This window comes from Aphelocoma coerulescens, chromosome 10 (genome assembly GCF_041296385.1).
Source record: "Aphelocoma coerulescens isolate FSJ_1873_10779 chromosome 10, UR_Acoe_1.0, whole genome shotgun sequence".
In the NCBI taxonomy this organism is placed as follows: domain Eukaryota; kingdom Metazoa; phylum Chordata; class Aves; order Passeriformes; family Corvidae; genus Aphelocoma; species Aphelocoma coerulescens.
The window spans coordinates 2,303,649-2,323,689 of NC_091024.1; positions in this window are offsets into that span (position 1 = coordinate 2,303,649).

Below are 20,041 nucleotides of genomic sequence, written 5' to 3' on the forward strand. Positions count from 1 at the left end.
TCTTTGAGAACTGGCACACCTAGGGAAATACCAACAGAGTTACCGTGGGAAGACAGCACTGGGTTAGGCTTAGATTCTGCCTACACCTGGAAGGTGTTTCTGCATGTCTGAGGAGCAGATATGTTGCTGTTAGAGAAAACACACATCCCTTACAGGTAATTACACTCATCTGAATAAGTTTCCTGCTCCTCATTGGTAGACAGCATATATGTACGATTTTGGAGAACTGATGCACATCCTGTTTAAGCCCCATTGCTTGCAAGTGGTCAGAAGATCAAAAGGCTCCCAACCAACCCAATCGAGTTTTGCACAGCCATTACATGGCACGCATGACGTGCGGGGCCCCATCACAAACACATACACTGCTCACACACAATAACGCGATAAGGGAGAAGGACAGCAGAACAGACACAGGTAGGAGCAGGCTACCCCAGCTAAAAGAGCCACTTCTTTTACCTACAGGCCTCTTCCAAGTTATCCTGGGAACCTGGCCAGATTAATTACCCTGGCAGACCACACACAGCCCATAGGTAAGAAGCCTTTGCCTTGAAAAACTGAGTTGAATTATGAAATTCTCTCTCTTGTCAAAGGTGCCAGGCTTGAAAAATAATGCTGCACAACCTTACCTTCATTCAGCTGCTACACTTTCAGTTTTACTATTGCACCCTGTTAGCAGACTGCTGTTGGAGGGCTAATGCACAACTCTAGGAGGGGAATTACAAAACTCACCCATCCTAGCCTGCTAGTTAGAGGACTTCCAGAATATGGAGACTGTTTTAATCACAAATACGTGCATTTGTCACCATACTTTGAATCTCCCTGCCAGGTCCACTTTTTATGAATGACTAAAGTATTGAATCAGCCAGAATCCTGCTTTCACAAGGTCCAAAACTGGAGGAATTCTTGTGAATCTCAAATCCTGCCAGGTAAGAGAAGCCAAGGGACCACACAATGCACACTGGATGGTGATTGAGGTTACTGTTAAATCAACAAGCTTCTGGGCAGGCAGAATTTTGTCAGTGTCATATTTCAGTGCTTGTTTCTGGAAGCATTCTTTGAGTATTGTGCAGAAAGGACTATAATTTGTCTCCAATGCAAAAGCTATGCTTTGCATTCTTTGGGTACCCAAAGTGCTAAATAACCTTGCAAGTATCTGAAGCAGCACAGCACCTCCCAAGTGACTTATCATGATAGTGATTCTCTTTCTCTACAACTGCACAGCACATGGGCAGCATCTGATGTGGCAGGGACTAGAGGTGCTTTAAGGTGGACCTTGCTGTTCCAACCCTTTGTCAGAACAACACCAGAGTTCACAAAGCACCACATACACCCCTGTGTGAAACACATGGGTGTGCATTAGCGTGAACTAAAAGGGAATTGTTCTAAGGTGCTGGACTGTGGAGTGGCTGCATTCCCCTACACTAATTCTGTTGCAGAAAGGCAGCCTCTAGCAGAGGGACAGTAACAAATCCCTGCAGAGCAAGGGCATCTAAATTGCCACAGGTGTTTGTTTGGGCACACAGAAGCCAAGGCAGTCAGCCTTGTTTCAGCAAACAGCAGCAGGTTTGATGAGACCTAGTAGTGGGCATTTCAGACCACAGAGGAAGAGTGAATCCAACCACCCCAAGAAAGAGAAGTACTAAACAAAATCAGAGACATTTAGGGTTCAAGAAGCAGCTTAGATGAGATGAAGATATTTACTTGAAGGCAGTAACCTGCAAGTCTGCCATTAGTAAAAGCACTTAAACATCTTCCCATGTTGTCTTCCTAGACATGGAAGAGGATTGCTGCTGGGGACATACAGACCACTTACCATGGTTATTTTCCACACCTTTCAGGAATGCTTTCCCTTTGCCTATCTGAATTCATTTTCACAAAGTACTTGACAGCTTGGCATAGGCTTGAAATACTTAGTTTAGCCCTTGATAATTACATAGCACCTCAGCAATTGATTGTACACTAGCCAAATAAATTCAGAAAATAGTTATCTCAGTAAGACACTGTTTGCAGCAAACCAATGGATAAAACTTTAAATCAATGCTTATAATACTTTTCTCACTGCTAGTGAAATTGCAGGCAACTTAATTAAGACTATTTTGTTAAAGGCTGAGCAAAATTTTTTGCCAGAAAGGAGGCTTAAAGGTGGGTGGAAGAATGGACACGACATACAAGAAAGGCAGTACTGGTCTTTTGGCTACCTACAATGAAAGAGTAGCAGGTGGCTGAGTGAAGCAATACAGACTTCCTAGGAAAAGGAAGTTGTCTTCTAAAGACAAAAAATTTTCCCATGGCAGAAATATCCTCCCAGGAAGTCCTGCTTAATAAAATTGCCAATGCAGTAAAATCCCCTACTGTCTTACTGATGGGGCAATGAAAGTTTTAAGTCATCAAGGGCAGTCATCAGAAAACAGTCATCACAGTGACTGTCAGCTGTCAAGGCTTGAGTTGAAGTAGCCCTCTTCCATCTCAAAACTTGAGTCAATGTTGCAAAAGCTTAGCTAAAGGCTCAAAAATACATATCCTTTCTGGAGTAACGGGAACAAAACCAAACCAGCCAAAAGCCACCAGGCCAAGCCCCAAACCAATCACCACAAGAGAGGCCAAGCTAAGCATGATGAGGCCCAACTTCAACTCTTACAACAGTCAGGTGCAACCATTATCAATACTACACACCCTGAACAATAATACAATAATAATAAAACAATAACTGAAGCATTTGGCATCAACCCACCACACAAGGAACCCACTGACCTATTGCAGAAGATCCAGAAACAGTGAAAATATGAGACAAGATGAAGGAACTCATTAAATGGTCAATTGAGTACAACAGTTTAAAATAAGCTAAAGTTCTGGGATTATATGATTTGTTGTTTTTAAACATCCTTTTAAGATGTTAAGACTTTCTTTACAATTCTATATACAACACCTATATTTAAGCAAATCTCTCCCTTTTATGTGGCATAATTAGAAATAAGGAAGGCATATGCAACAAATTCTAATAGAAAATACACATTAACATGACTAAGAAATACACAAGAGGTGGACCTGGCTGTACAACACAGAGCTTCAGAATTCCTCACAAAGCCTAAATGAGCTCAACCACCAACTCTCCTGCATCATATTGCAGAAATGAGGCCTACTTTAAAATTCTCTTAACAAAACAGCCTGTAGCGTAATCTCAACCAAAACCAAGATGAAACCAAACTCATGCTTGAGTAACACAAGTACTTTTTTAGGCAGAAAAAGAGGCAAGGCTTAGTTACATATCACTACAAAATAGTGGTGGAATGAAGTGAAATTATGTATCAGCCCTGAGCCATCTGAGCTGGTTTCAGAAATGGATACCAGCAGAACTAGTTCTCTGAACTGTTTAACCACTGATGGCTAGTCTCTTGTTTCCTGTCTTTCTTCCCCCTCATTCTCTTAAATCTGGACTTGAGAGGATGCACATGAAATCATTTAACAGGCCTCAGTGCTGTTTTCTCCCACACCACTTTAAAATAGCAGCATATCAAGAACTTGAAAAGAAATGTTGTGCAGCACAGAAGTGACATTTATGCTCTATTGCTACAAGAATTTCTGTCCAGTTCAGAATTAGTTTTCAAATACTAAAATATTTGATACAGTATTAGAGATTATTTGAGAAAATAACACATGTATTTATGAAATAGTGCGGATTCAGCTAGTGCTTCCAAACAAAATACAGTAAGCGTTTCTAAGTAAATTACCATTTGTCTATAGTACTCAGTATGTAGCATTTCAGAGGGAATATTTGAAACATCCAAGGGAAAGCAGACAGGCATTTACAGTTACTAAGCTCAATACCAAACAGCTTCCATTTAAAACAAACCAACCCCATCTCTTACAACACAAAAGCTTTAGAGCTGTTTTCCCCTGCTTGCATATCCAAGTCTCTCTGACCACAGAGCAATTCAAGGTTTTTCAGACTGAGGTGAAACCTTGTAACAGAGACTTTCCTCAAACATCCACAACTACCATGTAGATAACTAAGTGCACTGCTACCACTTTGGCCTTTTGTCCAACCTTACAAAAGAAGAAACTTGTCCTTATGTCTACTGTAAATATTAATTCACATTCCACAGGCAACAGAAACCAAACAAGATAATTCTGTAATATGCAGCTCATCAAGGCTACACATACTTTCAAAGCACGATTCTGATAATATAATAGTTTTGATAGATTTAAAGATATCAACAGCCATTACAACTTTTATTTCAAGAGAAAACAAATGCAAATAAAGCAAAAGAGTTACTTACCAATACCAGTGACTGCTTCTGCATTAAAAAATTAATTACCTTTAGGACCAAGAAAGGGTATTAAGCAAATTCTGGCACATATCCACTGCACTGGTCAAATGAGAATTAGCAACACTTAGTCATCCACATCCAAAGTAGATTTTTTTTTTCCCCCCCAAAGGTAAAACCCACTATTTAAACAAACTATGGTCATATCTTAGGTAAGAGTACTGCTGCTGCTATTTCTGCCATGAATTTTCAGTCAGTTCTTTATATCAGTGAGGAATCAATAAGATGATAGCAAGCAATGCTTTCCTGGACGTGTAATTTACAAAGCCCTAGTCCATCTAAGTCACAAATACAGATTGTGCAGAACAGAACGTGTGTGAGAGAGAGGGACGGAGAGAATTAATTATAGATGCATCTAATTTGGCTATAATACAAGCTGCACATGTGGACTGAGAAGAGTCCACGGCCCACAGTGTGTAAGCTGTCGCCAAATTGCATTTTGTTAATATTTCATATCTGTAGCCAGCAAACTAAGCCAGCCAAAGAGCCTCCTACCCAGGTAGCTATGCTGTGGTTAGATATCAGTTAGACAGCTGCAGCTTGGTTTTGCTTAATATGGTTTCTCTTAAAATTTCAACAGCTGGCTGAATGCTCTAGCAGCTTTTAGTCAAATTATTGCAAGGTTTCAATTTTCATCTTAAACCCTGCAGAAAGGAATGTAATCATATTATACTAATAAATAACCAGTGCTTTCAAGGTCAACACAGGAAAGAGATCATAAAATTGTACAAATCAAAAATATAAAGAAAAGTTTTAAGCAGGCACAAGTTCTAATTTATTTCACATTGATGCTTCACACTGGTGGTCAAATAAATGCTGTTTTGCTTTCACTTTTGCCATTCATTTTGATATCCTGAGGTATTGTCACCAGCAGGAGGAGAACATTAGTTGTGATGGAACATTTGCTTTCTGAGAACTCTTAAATTCGCCACATGTCCTCACTGCATATTTGGGTACGTTATGGTAGAGATACACCTGAAGCAGACAGAAACCTCAGAAAAACATCATCTGTTTCACATGCACAACCTTACAGTCTACTCAAGCTAATTTCCTGAGAACAGAGTATTTAAGAGTATCTGGCCATGACGGTTTCTATCTCAGAGTATTATGGTAGTAAGTATCATTTATACACATGGGTAAATTGCTAGATCCACAACGACCCAGTAATTTAAGTGTTTTACTACCAGAGTAGGTTATGTTCCTTCAGAACTTGATACAAAATCAACTGCAAGTACACAGGACCTATCACCTCATTTAGAGGCAGAATAATTACAAATGTTGATAAGCACAGATGCTGATTAATAACCACTCCTCTTGCACCTGAGATTTGTCTGCATTTGGATATGGCTCCCAAGCATCCAGATTTTTCTCAACAGCTTTGAGATTAGGAACTAAAAGGTCACCAGGATTTGGTTTGTAAAATTTTCTCTCATTCAATATTTTAATTACATAATATATCATAATCAGTGCAGCAGGAGAAAATCAAAGTAAGGTACTCAAAAGTACAAATCATCTGATTATATTTTTTATTCACTATGTGTATTTTATGTCTGTAAAAATATGTGCATATAATTGCCTGTATCTGGATAGATACATCTATCATCAACACTGGTATGGAACTAAGAACATAAGTTTTTCCTTAAAATTGTTAACGATAATTAAGTATCATTTGCATGTACTCCAACAGGGAACACAGAATGAGGCAATATGTGACAGAAGCAAGCTCTAGGGAGACAGGGTCACTCCACTAATAAATCCACATGGACTACAACAGATGCCATCCCCTTTCTCAGCTATTAGAAAACACTTGATCATTTGCTCCTGTTTTGTTTGCCATGTACAGCATAATCAAGAAAATGACTTCTCAAGTAACAGTAATCTTTAGAACATTATGATTTTTTTACTCCTACAGAGACACTGTCCTTGTTTTAAAGGCTATAGATATGGGAGGAAATTGCTAAATGCACCCTGCCAACATTGGCAGAGATAGCAACGTGCATTTGTTTATCACACTGCTCTCTGTGCAGGGTCACTGTCTCCAGACAGCTGTGAATTATCCACCTGCAGACACGGACAGACTCACACAGCACAGATCTGTGCAGCACTTGTGGAAAAAAACACCCAAGGAAACAGTGGGATGAGTTGCTGAAAGGCAAGGGAGAAAACCAGTCGTCTCAGGAGTAAACACGATGATACACATGTGCCTGGAGCAAACACCTAGTGGCTACTACACAGCACTGCTTCGGAGACCCACTTCCCACCATTCATCTGCCACGTGAAGGCCTCTAATAGCACAGACCCTAGAAATCACAGTGGATGTAGAAGAGTCACAAAGAGCAGTAGGAATTATTTTTCATCCTCCTCCAAGTCTTCACAAATCTTCAATAAGGAAAACTATTCCCATCTTCTGAAACTCCAAGTAAACTAGTAACAGTTACAGAAACATTCACCATACACAGTTGCTTCACCTGTTGGAAGTCTCTACTCCCACCCCTGAGTTTTAAAGACGTGCTTGGCATGACTGCTCAACCAGATCTGGCTGAAGATCTTAACAGGCTCATTCTGCGTGAGTACCAGCTGAACAGAAATTGCAGCCACAGCACTCAGCCAAGCACGTCGTGCCCATCACACAGAGCTTGCTGCGTTAAACCAGACAGGACTGCAATAACCTTGGGCCTTTAAGACAACAAATACTAATCACCAGCTGACACCAGCAAGTCCTGCTTTCTAGTGAAGCATTTTCATTTTTGTACATGTCACCTCAAGAATCATCACATTTTTAATTGCTTCATACACTGAAATGATGATGCCAAGGACTCTTATCTTGAACTTGTAAATCACTGGTCTTGCTGTGAAATATCATCACAAGGAAATGTTGCTAACCATGGCTAAACACTACCCACAGTACACCTGACAGACAGAAAAATAATTTCATTTTTTTATATGAAGTTAGAACCAATTTATTGAGGGAAAAAAAGTAAACTGTAGAGCTTTATTGCTTCCATAATCATTTTCTGTTATCTGATTCTTTCCTGACTGACTGCACACACAACTGCCTATAAACATCAATGGGAACTACATAATGACGATCTGGGGAGAAGGGGAAACAACCTTCACCAATCTTCCCAACAGCTTTTAGAATTACCCTTTTTTCCCTTAGTGTTGGATAATACATGTGGACATAAGTTATCTGAAAAATAGCTGTAGCCTTTAAACTCTCAAAGTGTAAGCTGGTATATATTTCTTCATAGCAAATGATACTACCTCATTTAACTGGTTTTTAAACTAACGCGTATTGAAGCCAACAGATATTACAAAGAGGGCAGGTGCTGTAGCCAGTGACATTAATGGGTATTAGGGAATTGCACAACATAAGAAATGCACAAGTGCTTTATGATCAACAGTTTGCACCCAACCACAAACACCTGGATAAGAGATTCTCCCAACTCTGGCAAAAAAAAAAAAGAAACACCACACAAACAAAAAATTCCAGTCCAAAAGAAGCAAATAAGGTAGCATCAAAAAATGTGTAAAAACACAGTCAGACACAGAAGAGGGTGGCTGGCCTCTGTTGCATGGATGCTTGGGGTGTCAGGCACTAGCTATGGGAAGTAAAAACACGTATGGGACACTGATTCTAACACACAGCTCAGAGATTATACACTAAGGGCATCCACGTCACTCAAAAATTATTCCCCTGTAGGTACCATTTCAGACTGATAACACAGCCACTATAAACCTCTCTTAGAATTAGATCTATTATTTCTCAATTCCAGTACAAATAAAAATTACACTATTTTCTATCCCTATGACTGATGTGGGTTTCACACGGGTCCAACACTTCGCATGACATGACAAAGTGGGAAATAGCTGTATCACTTCATGAACATTTTGCATAGCTCAGCTTGACTGTTTGAGACAGATAGGTTGCTGTAGGTAAGATCAAAGAGGGGTGTAGGAGGAATCTGACAGGAAAGAAAAACGATGAGCTAGATAAGGAGCAGCCCAACAAACATTCAAACTACAAGACAGAGGCTATTAGCTATGAAGAGACAACCTGCCTGCAGCCAGCAGTTACATGGTTTTCCAGAGCTAAGGGAAGAGATACAAGATAAATAAGTAAACAAACACATTGGTCCATTGAAGAAAAGGATGAGCAGGGCCAACACATTGACACTTTCAGAGCATGCAGCAGTCAGCAACCAATACAACCTGTCAGACGTGGAGTCAGCTGGCATGCAAACACCACAAAGAACAGTTAACAAAGCAGTAAATGCAGAAAGGCCCTTCTTTTTTATTACTGAGTGAAGAAATAAATTAACATTTTAGGCTTCACATAGATAAATCCAACTGGGCAAAACTGCTCCAGCCACAGAGGACAAGGCACCCAGGCAGATGAGAGAGATAGTCTGATACATTCAAGAGCATATCAGCATTACAGACAGCATCATAACAGAACTTCAGCAGCCGGAGAGGCAGCCCAGCTATGCAGAGCAGGGCTCAGGTACAGCCAGCCAATGGGAAATACTGCCCTTATGCCAGCCCAAGCCACAGCACATCTCATGAGCTGGTCAGGAAACAAGCCAGGATCGTAGGCACACAGCTGTGTAACTCTTTCCACATGGCCCATCAGAAACAACATTAATCTCATTTCTCACCCATTTCCAAGGAGGTGCAAGAAGCATACAGGTGTAAACTGCTCTCTTCCCTATGTGCTTGCCTTAAACAATGAAAATCACTTAATGCAATGACCACTTCATGCCTCCCTTGGCACAGAAGCAACACGATGACTGCTGCCTGACCCACAGGATCAGCCAAACACATCCTAGAAACCCCCAGAATATTCCTCAATGCAGTGCAGGTTGATGATACTCAGGGTGGTCAAATGTTTAATCAGTTTTATTTGTATTCAAGCTTACATAATACAAATTTTATAAAATAAAGTGTTCTTTTTTCACAAAAAAAAGTACTATTGGAATACACTTCCTTGCCACGTGCCTCCCTTACCATGCTCTTTTCTGCTGGGCCGAAGGCCAGAACAGTTCTGCTTTCCAGTCTTGGTTTTCCCTGGATGAATATTGGAATGAGCAGACTGACAAAGGACAATGCAGTTAAACCCTCTTTAGGAGAAACAAAGGTCAAGATGTGGCATGGCAGCAGGTTTGCTGCTCTACCAGCAGTGGTAGGAACACTACAGTACCTTCTGCATAGGTAACTGCTATGGTTTCTAGTCACACACACATTTGCAAGCACTGGCCTGGTAACATGATGAACAGGACATGCGGTTCCTCTCAGTGAACTGTGCTTTGAAAGTTGTCTTCTCTGAACAGTTGGAGGAATGCTGCTCTCCCAGTCCTCAAACAGGCCATAAAACACAAGACTTACTGACAGCCTGGAAAAATCTTTGTTGCAGTACTACACAACAGAGCCAGTTTCTTACAAGCCATTGCCAGTTCCATGTTGCAGGAGATTTTTATGCTGTCAACTTAATAATGCAATAAAAGGCAGAGGAGAGCTTTAGTTATAAGTATCAAAATATAAAATTCTACCACAGATAGTGCTTGGAAGATAAAGTCTCTTCTCACAGACTAGAAGTGACAGCTTTGCATTAGAAAGCAGCAGTAGATATTCAAAAGCTCCAGGAAAACCTGTAGTAAAGGCACCAAAAATCAAAGTGCAGCTGCTCTTTTTACTGTTTAAATCATTATATATTAGCAACAAATCTTGTTGTTGGCCAACACTCAGAAATGGCATATGGCCAATAAAAGGTTCAGTGGAGTTTTCCATCTGTCACTGGAATCAGCTATGGCTCCAGCTCATACATAGTAAGTTTAGTGTCATAATTATTTGTGTTCTAGATGTCAACCACTCAGTCTAACATAATCATTTGACTACACAATTTGCTAAATATACTGCCCAAGCAAAACACACCATAACCGTGGAACTGCAGCTCACGAGAGGCATTTACAGTGTAAGGCCAGCACTAACCCGAGATAAGCCTGCATGCAGAGGGGGCTGGCTTGCCACAATGGGCTATGCAAATCCAAGCAACCGATGTATCCTCTTGCTGCGTGTCAGGGCAGTAAGAGGAATCATGCTCTTATTAAAATCAAAAGTCAAACACCAGAAAGATACCAAGTCAGTGAGTGGATGAGTGAAAGGGGATAAAACAGGTTTTTTTGTAGCCCTGCTTTTTCCTTACAGGTTCTAAGCATATGGATTTACTTTGCTGTCTTCACAGTCCTGCCAGCACAAGAAGGCTGACAGACTAAGCTTTAAACTATTTTGTTTCACTGTAGGTTCAGGAAATACCTTAGTAAGAGTATTGTCTGAGGTTTTTAAAATTCCTTCCACAGTATTTTCCATTCGTTTTTAGCAGCTTTGGAATTTTTTTCTCCCTCCCCCCAGAGCACTCCAATGCTATGGATCCTGCACTGATAGGTCTTTAGGGCTGCATTTAGATCTGGATTTTCCAGACACTGGGATTTGTATTTCCATCAGCCAAGAGTCACAGTCTGCTTGGTCCCAGATTTGGGTGCAGGCACAGGCAGATTTCTGGGGTTTTTTTAGTTCAGCCAGAAAAATTTGTAATACTCCCAAATGCAGAGCTTTAACAAAGTGGGGGAGGTGGGAGTGGGGAGAGAGAGGGGAGTGTTCTAAGCTGTGCTGGAAGTCAAAAGCAAGAACATTTTTGCTTGTGCAAGTTTGCAACTGTACTCTCTCTTCCTAAGCTCTACATCTGCTCCAAGAGCACTGCCAAAATAGTTTAGAGCTACTGGATCTGACCTGTGGCTGGCTTTTAACATTTAGAACTTGGGAGCATGGTAAAGAGGGATGTAGGAATTCACTGAAACCTTTTAGAATATTTTATAAATCCCTTTGTGGTTTGGTCAGAATTGGCACAACTTCACAGCAGTAAGCTGATTTGCACAGAAATGGGCTCATGGCTCTAACAGATGCTAACAGCTCACAAGAACAATTTTTTGCTGCAAACGAGGTCCTGTCCACAGTGTTGTTTTGCTTCAAACAGGGTGGAGAGTAGAAACAGATGATTTAGAAAAGAAAAAAAAATCAGAACATCTCAAATAATGAGAAGAGTTTAAATGCTCAACTCAGTTGCTGAAACACTAGTTATCTTCATCAGAAATGGAACCTTAGAGTACCCAAGACACTCTGTGAGGCTAGCAGCCATAGCAGGACCTATTTCAGAGCAGCAGGGGGAAAGCTGAGGATACTCTTGAGCATCCAGAGGTCAAACACCTGCAATTTGGAACCCGACTGGAGCGTATAACATTTTCAAATTCTTGGACAGCAGAAAATCCCATTAAGCAGATTCAGTATTCAATATCTCGGGGATGATTAAATTGAGCATTTTAAAAATCTGTTTATGTTTGCATAGTTTTCTTTATTGCTTCTGTAAAATTGAAAGAATATTTAAATCAGAAAGCACTTGCAAGAAAATGCTTTCAAGAAGAGATTTTAAAAGCCTTGAGTCCTCTATTGCCAATTATTTGTCCTGTCTTGAAGGTTAGAGATTGTGCTAGGTATCTTACCAAGAGCATCCGCTCATTAGACAGGACATAAATACATCCTTCCCCCACAGAATCAAAATAAGCATCATACAGAATTTTTTAAAAAAGGAAAATCAAGTTTCCCCTAACTAGATGATTACCAGTTCTGGTTGCAAGACCAGTTCACAGGAAAATCCAAGAACCCACCTAAAGCCTTTTCTTGATTCCAAGTGGTTTTGCCTTGGCTTCAGTGGGCATAAAATTACAGAAAATTAAAATGAGAAGTTTCACATGGTCTTAGCCCAGCCCAAGCTCTTCAAACATTAAAAAGTTAAGATGTATTTCCAGCTGCTGGGGAAAGTGTGGAGACAGTTCACAAAGCTGAAGCTCTCATGACTGCTCCTCGTCAAATAAATGGGAAAACATCTTGGAGAAAAAACAGTCCATTGAACTACAAATTTCTCAGTGTGGCAGGTGAAATCCAGCAGCAACAGACTTGAGAAAGGAAAATAGTAGTTCAACATTTATTACAACCTCTGAGCCAGCTGTTCTCATTCAAATTGAGAGTGAAAAGAGTCAGGGGTGGGCATAACAGATAAGAGTCAAAGCATCTGAAAGTAGATCCACTGGATTCACCCAGTAGTTATTAACAGAGTACCTATTCAATTTCTAGCTGATTTGCTTATATCCCCACCAGTTTTTAATCCCAGCTGGTGACTTTCAGCCTGTTATGCTAAATCAGCTATCCATTCAGGCAAACTCTAGCTGAGAAATCTTTGGCAATGGATAGGAACACCCAAAAATGATCCAGGAAAAGGCAAGTCATAGTTGTTTGTAAATAAAATTATTATCAGTAAACTAGTCAGTACTGAAACAGCTTTCTTGGACAGCAGAAAGAGAATGCCAGCTGGAGACCTGGCTGCCATTTCCATTCTCTGCTTTCAAGGAAAATGAAAGAATTTATGTAAACTTACATATACTGTGCACATTGTTTCTATGATTGTTGATTATGTTTATTAGTGACAAATCACTGCAATGAAATGACGTTTCTAGTGGCCAGGGAACAGATGCATAAGCTAGAAGCTTATAGATTTCATGATCTGTGAGTATATGAGAATCCAGTTTTAGCAACAGAAGGATGTAATAATTGTTGTATCCTGAGGGAAAAAGTTTCAGCTCTATCACATCAGTTCTTCTGTCAGCAGAACACGATTCTTGTGAAAGATACAGTATTATCTATATATTCTGCGCTAGCAATTAAGGCATCAATATGTTCATTTTCTTAAGGTCTGATAGAAACTTAAAAGCTGCCTTAGAATATTAAAAACATTATGTTCCAGCATATACAGCAATGACAGAATTACTATTACATGTGTGAGGATTTAAATATTCTCCATTTTACAGTGGAGCTTATTAAAGTTAGCATTGTGGAGGAATCAATAGTAACTCAGCAGAAGTTTATGTCAGCTTTAGAGACACTCAGTCCTTTGAAAAAACACAAACTGCATTTCTGGTGATATCTCATGAGGAAGTGGGTGGCTGCACCAAAGCTCTCTAAAGAGACCCACTCTCAGAGACTGCAATAATTTTATCCCTTAGTTGCCTGCACTGCTCAGTTTGAGCAGTAATAGCTCTGTCATCTCCTCTGCAGAAGCACAGAATTTATTTTGTTCCTTTGTCCCCCTGTAAAGCTTTCAGCATTTCCAGAGGAAAGGCAGGCATCTGCACACACGTGGAACTTGTATATTAGTCTGGATACAATTTACATGAGCTCTACCCAAAATATAAACCAGGAGAACTAATTTACCAAGAAGTTCCAGCTGAATTTCAGCCAGTTTTCATAAACTCCAGGTTCACAGAGCTATCTATCTAGACCATTTTTTGGCACACAGCCCTGGCACATTTAAGTTTTACCAGAAGGTTGTTCTCTTCAGTTGTTGCCCCACACACCCCCCCTTCACTGCAGAATACTCAACAGGCTTATGCTTCACTGTCTAGGCAGGATGCAACAAAGGCCTCTGCCCCAGCTCCTGAGAAAACTGTTCTCCTCTCTTATTTTCTCCTCCTCAGCAAAAGCACAGCCAAAAAGCAACCAAGCTGATTTTTTTCCCAGCTGCCCTCACCCCTAAGGCTGCACAGGAGTGAAGGGAGGAAGAAAGAATTTACAGGAACATCTCACAATATGCACAAAGTGACAAAGGTTTAGCATCACAGTTACTGCACCAAAAACTGAAGATGCTTTAAAATGAAAGAAGTCTCCTCTAGACTGATACACAGTAACATAACCCAACACACACAAGTAGAATTTTGCAAACACTGCCTTGTAGCAATCCATTTCTGAAACAGAGAAACACCCTCAAATCAACAACATTTATTACATTTTAAATAAGGTTAGTACATGCTGATGTTATCTGGTGAAACAACTTGGTAGTATATAAGATAGAATTAAATGTGTCCTTTTTCTAATATGTCAACAATAATTATTTTTCTAATGCTTGTTCAGTTATAGGAATACATGAAAAGAAGCAATCGCACTGGAGAAAACGAGATTTGATGTTGTTTATATAGACACTTATGTACCAAGAGTTTGTTTTATCTCCTGAGACATCACTGAGATTACAGAACTTGCAGGCAATAACGATAAGAATAATATTTTAATCATAAGAATAATAATTTCCATTTTATTTATGTATAATATAAATTCCTAAGTACTTCCAAATTCAAGGTCAGCTGAAAGTTGCCAGAGTAGCTAGATTGTTTCATTAGCAATGCAAGGAACAACAGCAAAACTTCAACAAACCCAGCAAATGCACTGAGACTGCAGAGGCTGTGACACACAGCCTTCAACACACATCTTGCTCTCCAAAATGCTTCAGGAGAGGTACACTGAAAGGACAGCAGGCAGCAGCTGCAGACAGGCCTCAAGACAGCCAGAGCAAGAACTGAAGTACAAAAAGTCATAGCAAACATAGGCTTCAAAGAGTGGAAAAGACAAGCTTATACTCCAGTGTATGTACAAGGACACCAATTGGTTGAAGTGTTTGTGTCAACAGGAAGAGGAAAGAAAGCAAGTGGAAGCACCAGTCACTGAGAGACCAGAACTCTTCGGGTGCACAAAACTGGCAGAAAAGACAAGCTTAGAAATTGCAGGCAATGAAGCAGTTTTCTGCTCCGTTTCTCTTTTGTCTACAGAAACAAGACTTTGAATAGTTGAGAAGGGGGAGGAAAAAAAAACATCTACCAAGAAAAAGCCCACCCAAGGTGTTAGCAAAGAAATACATAACTCACTCATTGCCAGTATCTACTCCCATTTATGTTTTGTGGTGTATTTACCTGACCCCTTGACATAAAAGTGTAGAAATAGAAGAGGATGTGTATTTGGTCTATTCATAAATTCCTGGAGGAATGGAACAGAGCAACCTGAAGTGATCATGGTGCACTATCACTGTTATCCATATGACACCCCTCACAAGCCTCAACGTTGTGCTCCATTCTTTGGCCATCCTGCATTCAAACACCTGACTTAGGTGCTTGAAGCATGCTGGCTCTATTTGCAGTCTTTATAGACTGTGTACAATCTTTTGAGCTTCATAGCCTGAAGATATTCTGAAGGCACTACTGAGATACAAAACAAGAACTATACCAAGAAGCTTCTCTACAGCATTATTCCTGGCTAGCAATAGCCCTGCTCTCTTGGTATATGCAGGTATTTATATATGAGTATAGCAAGCCTTTGTGGCAAGATTTTCTGTTTTGATCAATCTAGTTAACCACCATCAGACATTCAATTTCATGATACCACAAACATAGACATTTACAATACATTCCAATTGCCTTAATGAGAACTTCTAATCAAAGGAAAGCAGTTAACATGGAGGAGCACTCAAACTGTACTGGAGAAATTCTCTACTAACTTAAAATTCAAAAACATTTAATCTGAGACACGATTCATTTTCAGTTTGAGAGATTCCTTCCATGTCCCGAAGAGGTGATCAAACCACCTGGTGAGCAAGCTAAGACCATGAGAACTACTGTAGAACTTTACCACAGAGACAGCAGATGAAGTGACAGAGGTCTCAAGATGGGAGGTACAATTTTGTACACATGAATTGCTGGGAAAATAGAAATCCCCAGGCACATAAATGAACAGATTTGATTTTCTTCAACTAAAAATAGTACACTCTCCTTTAAGCAGGCATTTTCTTGAACTTGAATTCACTTGAGAACAACCAAGCAAAAATGCTCTGCTAAGGAGTTTTTAGCTTTTTTGACGTTGTGTACCCATAAGATACACCTTTACCTGGCTATGATCCACACTGTCACAGGTGATGACTGTACTCCACAGCTTACATGAAAAATATTCCATAACTTGAAATCCCCACAGAAGAGCAGTCTCAACAGCTCCCCATCCTCCCCTTGACTATGTCATCTGAATGCTTGCATGGACCACATGCCCAAAATAACCATGTTGCTCACTTCTGGTGACTGAAATTCTTCTGAAGGCAGACAGCACTTCCGAAAAGCTGGAAGCTTCCTGCATTTAGCTCGCATGTACATTAACACTGAAGTCTAATTATGGACCACTTAAATACGTACACTGTTCACAACTTCACAGCTTAGAGTCAACAAAAACTATTCGTCACACGTGCAAGGTCAGAACACAAAGGCCAAGAGACCTAGAATAGATCTGACTCACACCAGCCTGCACCAGCTACCACAAACCATTCCACAGCTCAGCAGCTTTCCTGGATATCAGGAAACCAGGGATTGCAGCTGATTTGTATCTTCCAGGGATCTTCAGAGATATTCCCAGCAAGAGCATTTGGCTCTTGGAGCTAAGGGTAAGAAGTCAAATCCTTCCCTTCAACATTGTTCTAAAGCCATGAATGAACCTATCACCCCTTCCTCAAGTCATGAGATTAGCTTGAAAATAATATTGTCACATGCTTATTTGCCTCCAGCATTAGATGCTCAGATTGCCATTTTCAAGCTTTCTTTACAACTATTTATTTGAACAAAAGAGAAAGCAAGCTCTGATTCTTGTGCGGCTAACGTACATCAAGCTGATGCTTTAAGAAAAACAGCAGCCATCATGAGAGTTGGCAACTCTCAAATTGCTGGTTATGAAAGAAAGAATATTAAACAGCTATCATCAATCTATCTAGATCCAGGAAGCAAGCCATGAAATGCTGACAAAGGGGAATATCTGATCTGACAATGACGGCATATTTATCTTTTAAATGAAGAATAATGGAGTTACACTGAAGAGACTCATTTTAACTTTGCAACAGTGAAGTATTTATCTCATCACCTTAGGGTGGTATCTGAGCACATCAGGGTAAGAGAATTTATTCTATCAGCTCTTTTAAAGGCCACCATTTTGCACTCCAAAGAAGCCACAGGAGCTGCACAAACAGAAGAGAAGGAGTGGGAACTGACCTTCTGAACAGCCCTAGTGCAGCCTCCCATCACAGCGATAGGCCAGGCAGTCAGTGCCTTTTTCATCCAGGAACTTCTTTTCTGCCAAAGAGGGATAACACCAGATTATCGCAACAACATTGGGGTTTGGGGTATGTTTTTTGAGGATGAAAACATCTTCAATTATTCTGTGTCCCAGCATATTAGGCCTTGTGACTGGGAGCATAAGTGGTGTGTACATACACAGATTGTCACACAAGAAAAGCACAGCCATGCACAGGCTCTACATCCTGGGGCAGGAGCCATAACACTGAGGTACAGCTAACACCAAGCTACCCTCAAATCAGCCCTAGGGCTGTCTGAACACCCTCATCCAAACCCAGACCAGGAGATTTTTATATAGACCTCTATCAAAAAAAAAACCCCACAAACAAATCCCAAAACCACTAGGAAAGGATGGTATAGACACTGATCTGTGATTAAAACAGTAGGTTGAAGCTTGAGTTATACAGAAGATTGGAAATGTGTTTATAATTAAGGAAGGAGAAACTCAGGATTCTTGCACAAGTACGATCACGATACCTAAGTTAACCACATATTCTTTACAAGAATCTACACCAGCCTTTCCTTCTCCCAAAAGGACTGGACCCCCACACCACACAGTAATATTTTTTTATTGTTAAGCTAGTCATGAATTCATCATGCCATCCCCAAATCTTTTTTACCTAAAGACTGAATCCTACCAACAAGGACTAACACTCCCCTTAAGTTCTGATAAACTCACCTGCTTTTCTTCCTCACTATCCATGTTCTATCTGCTCAAACTGTGAAAAAAGTAGAAGGAAAAAAACCTTCAAACAATCCTAAGCAAACTCACTGCTTGTAGAAAAACTCCTTGATCTTGTACTGAAGTGCTACTCTCCTCACAAGACAATGAGTACCTGTTTTGTGGAGATACAACTGCTGATCCCAATTAACATTTTCTCTCCCACCTGCCCCCTAAATTGCACACAGCTGGAGCCACACCTCTAGACAGCCCAACCTCCTTTTGTTTTGCTGGGCAGCAAACCAACTCCCTGCGCTCAGCTGTGTGGGACATTCAGATGTATTGTAGCCGGTTCACACCGGATTATGATCACTGGGAAAGGAGCTACAGCTGCTGTAGTTTGATGCTCCCTTACCCTTTCTGAGGGCTGTGCTCAGGCAGCCATAGCAGCCTTTCAGCACGTCCTGGTGGAGCATTAGTGTTAGCAATCTGACTAGCAAATAGTCACCTACCTCTCTCCTTCAGAAGCTCGGAAAAATTTATCTATTATTTTTACTACCAGAGAGTAGACCTTTACCTTAATAGCAGCCAAAACATGCAGCAGCACGGATTAAATCTGCACTAATATTTGACCGACCTCAGCTTCACAGAATGCTCTCTCACAGTGCAATAGCTCAGACCTGGCAGCCAGCAGTGCTGAGGCCAAAGCCTCCTCTGGCCTCCCGTGTTTCTGTGCTGGGTCAAGCATGCAGACAGGCAGCGCGTGGTTCCTCATGCTGGGAGACCGGGGTTTTTTTTTTCTGTTCGTTGCTCTCTCCAGGGGTGTTCTTGGCAAGGAAGGTGTGAGCGCAGCACCCTCACTCAGTGATTTCTCAGCAAACTAAGTGGACTTAAGCCTTCAGTAAAATCAAAGCTCTGGCTTTGCTTCAGCTATGCATGGAGAAGGGGTGCCTATAGAAAGGAATTAGAGCTGGAACACAGAGCAAAAGCAGAGCAGAGCAAAACCTTCCAATCCTGAAATCACATGACTGAGCTTTCCTAACCACGCAGCGAGCATGTTGCTGTACCAGAGAGCTCGTTCCCGTCAGAACAGCAGGCTTATAAGTACTTTAAAGCAATTTAAAAAAAAAACGCACCAGCAAAAAATACCTAATTTGAAATGAAGCAGCTGATATTAGAAAACTGAGCTGGAGTTTTAAGAGTAGATCAATGATAAGTTTCAAGGAAGAGAAGCAGCGGCAAGGAAGCCACTACCTTGATAACAAAACCCTTTCTGCTCACCTATGTAAGGAAAGAGCCACCAGTAATTTAGACAGGGAATTTTGTACTGTTTTCTCTGGTGGAAAGTGGGATTCGGAAGGAAATCCTTAAATCTTTCCAGACATAAATTATTTATTTTTTCCTGTAAAGCAGGAGAAGCAGCACATTCTCTGCTGCAGTCCAATTGTCAGAGGGCACACAGAACTCATTTGTGAAAGTTACTTGTCACCCCTAAAAATCTTGACTATTAAAATCATTCTTGCTCTAGTAAAAAGCATTCTGGGCCACAGAGGGATTAGAAATGGGCAACAGCAATTGCTGCAGAATTTGTTGTTCCAGACAATTTTTCTCATTGTTCATACTGTAAAAGTGGCTGTATGATTATGTTTGATTCAATATAGAAGGAAAATATCCACTTTTTCACCTTATTTCCTGTATCCTAGAGAGGGGTTGATCACATACTAGCCAAACACCATGGATGCAAGGAACAAGAGGAGTTTAGGGGGATTAGATGTAATGAAGCAAAACAATACGTTCCCATTTGCACTTCTTGCTCACAAATGTGAGCAGCAGGCCTGCACCTCACAAACAACAAGTAATAAAAAAGGCACCCCAAAACTCCATTTGGCATCACAGGGTTGCAAATGTTTCTGGAGACATGTCTGCAAGTGATAGAAGGGAAACGCAACTCTCTTCCTGAGAAACGAGCGACTGGGGAAGGGGCAGGGGTGATGACTTTACAAAGCTTAAAGACTGTATTT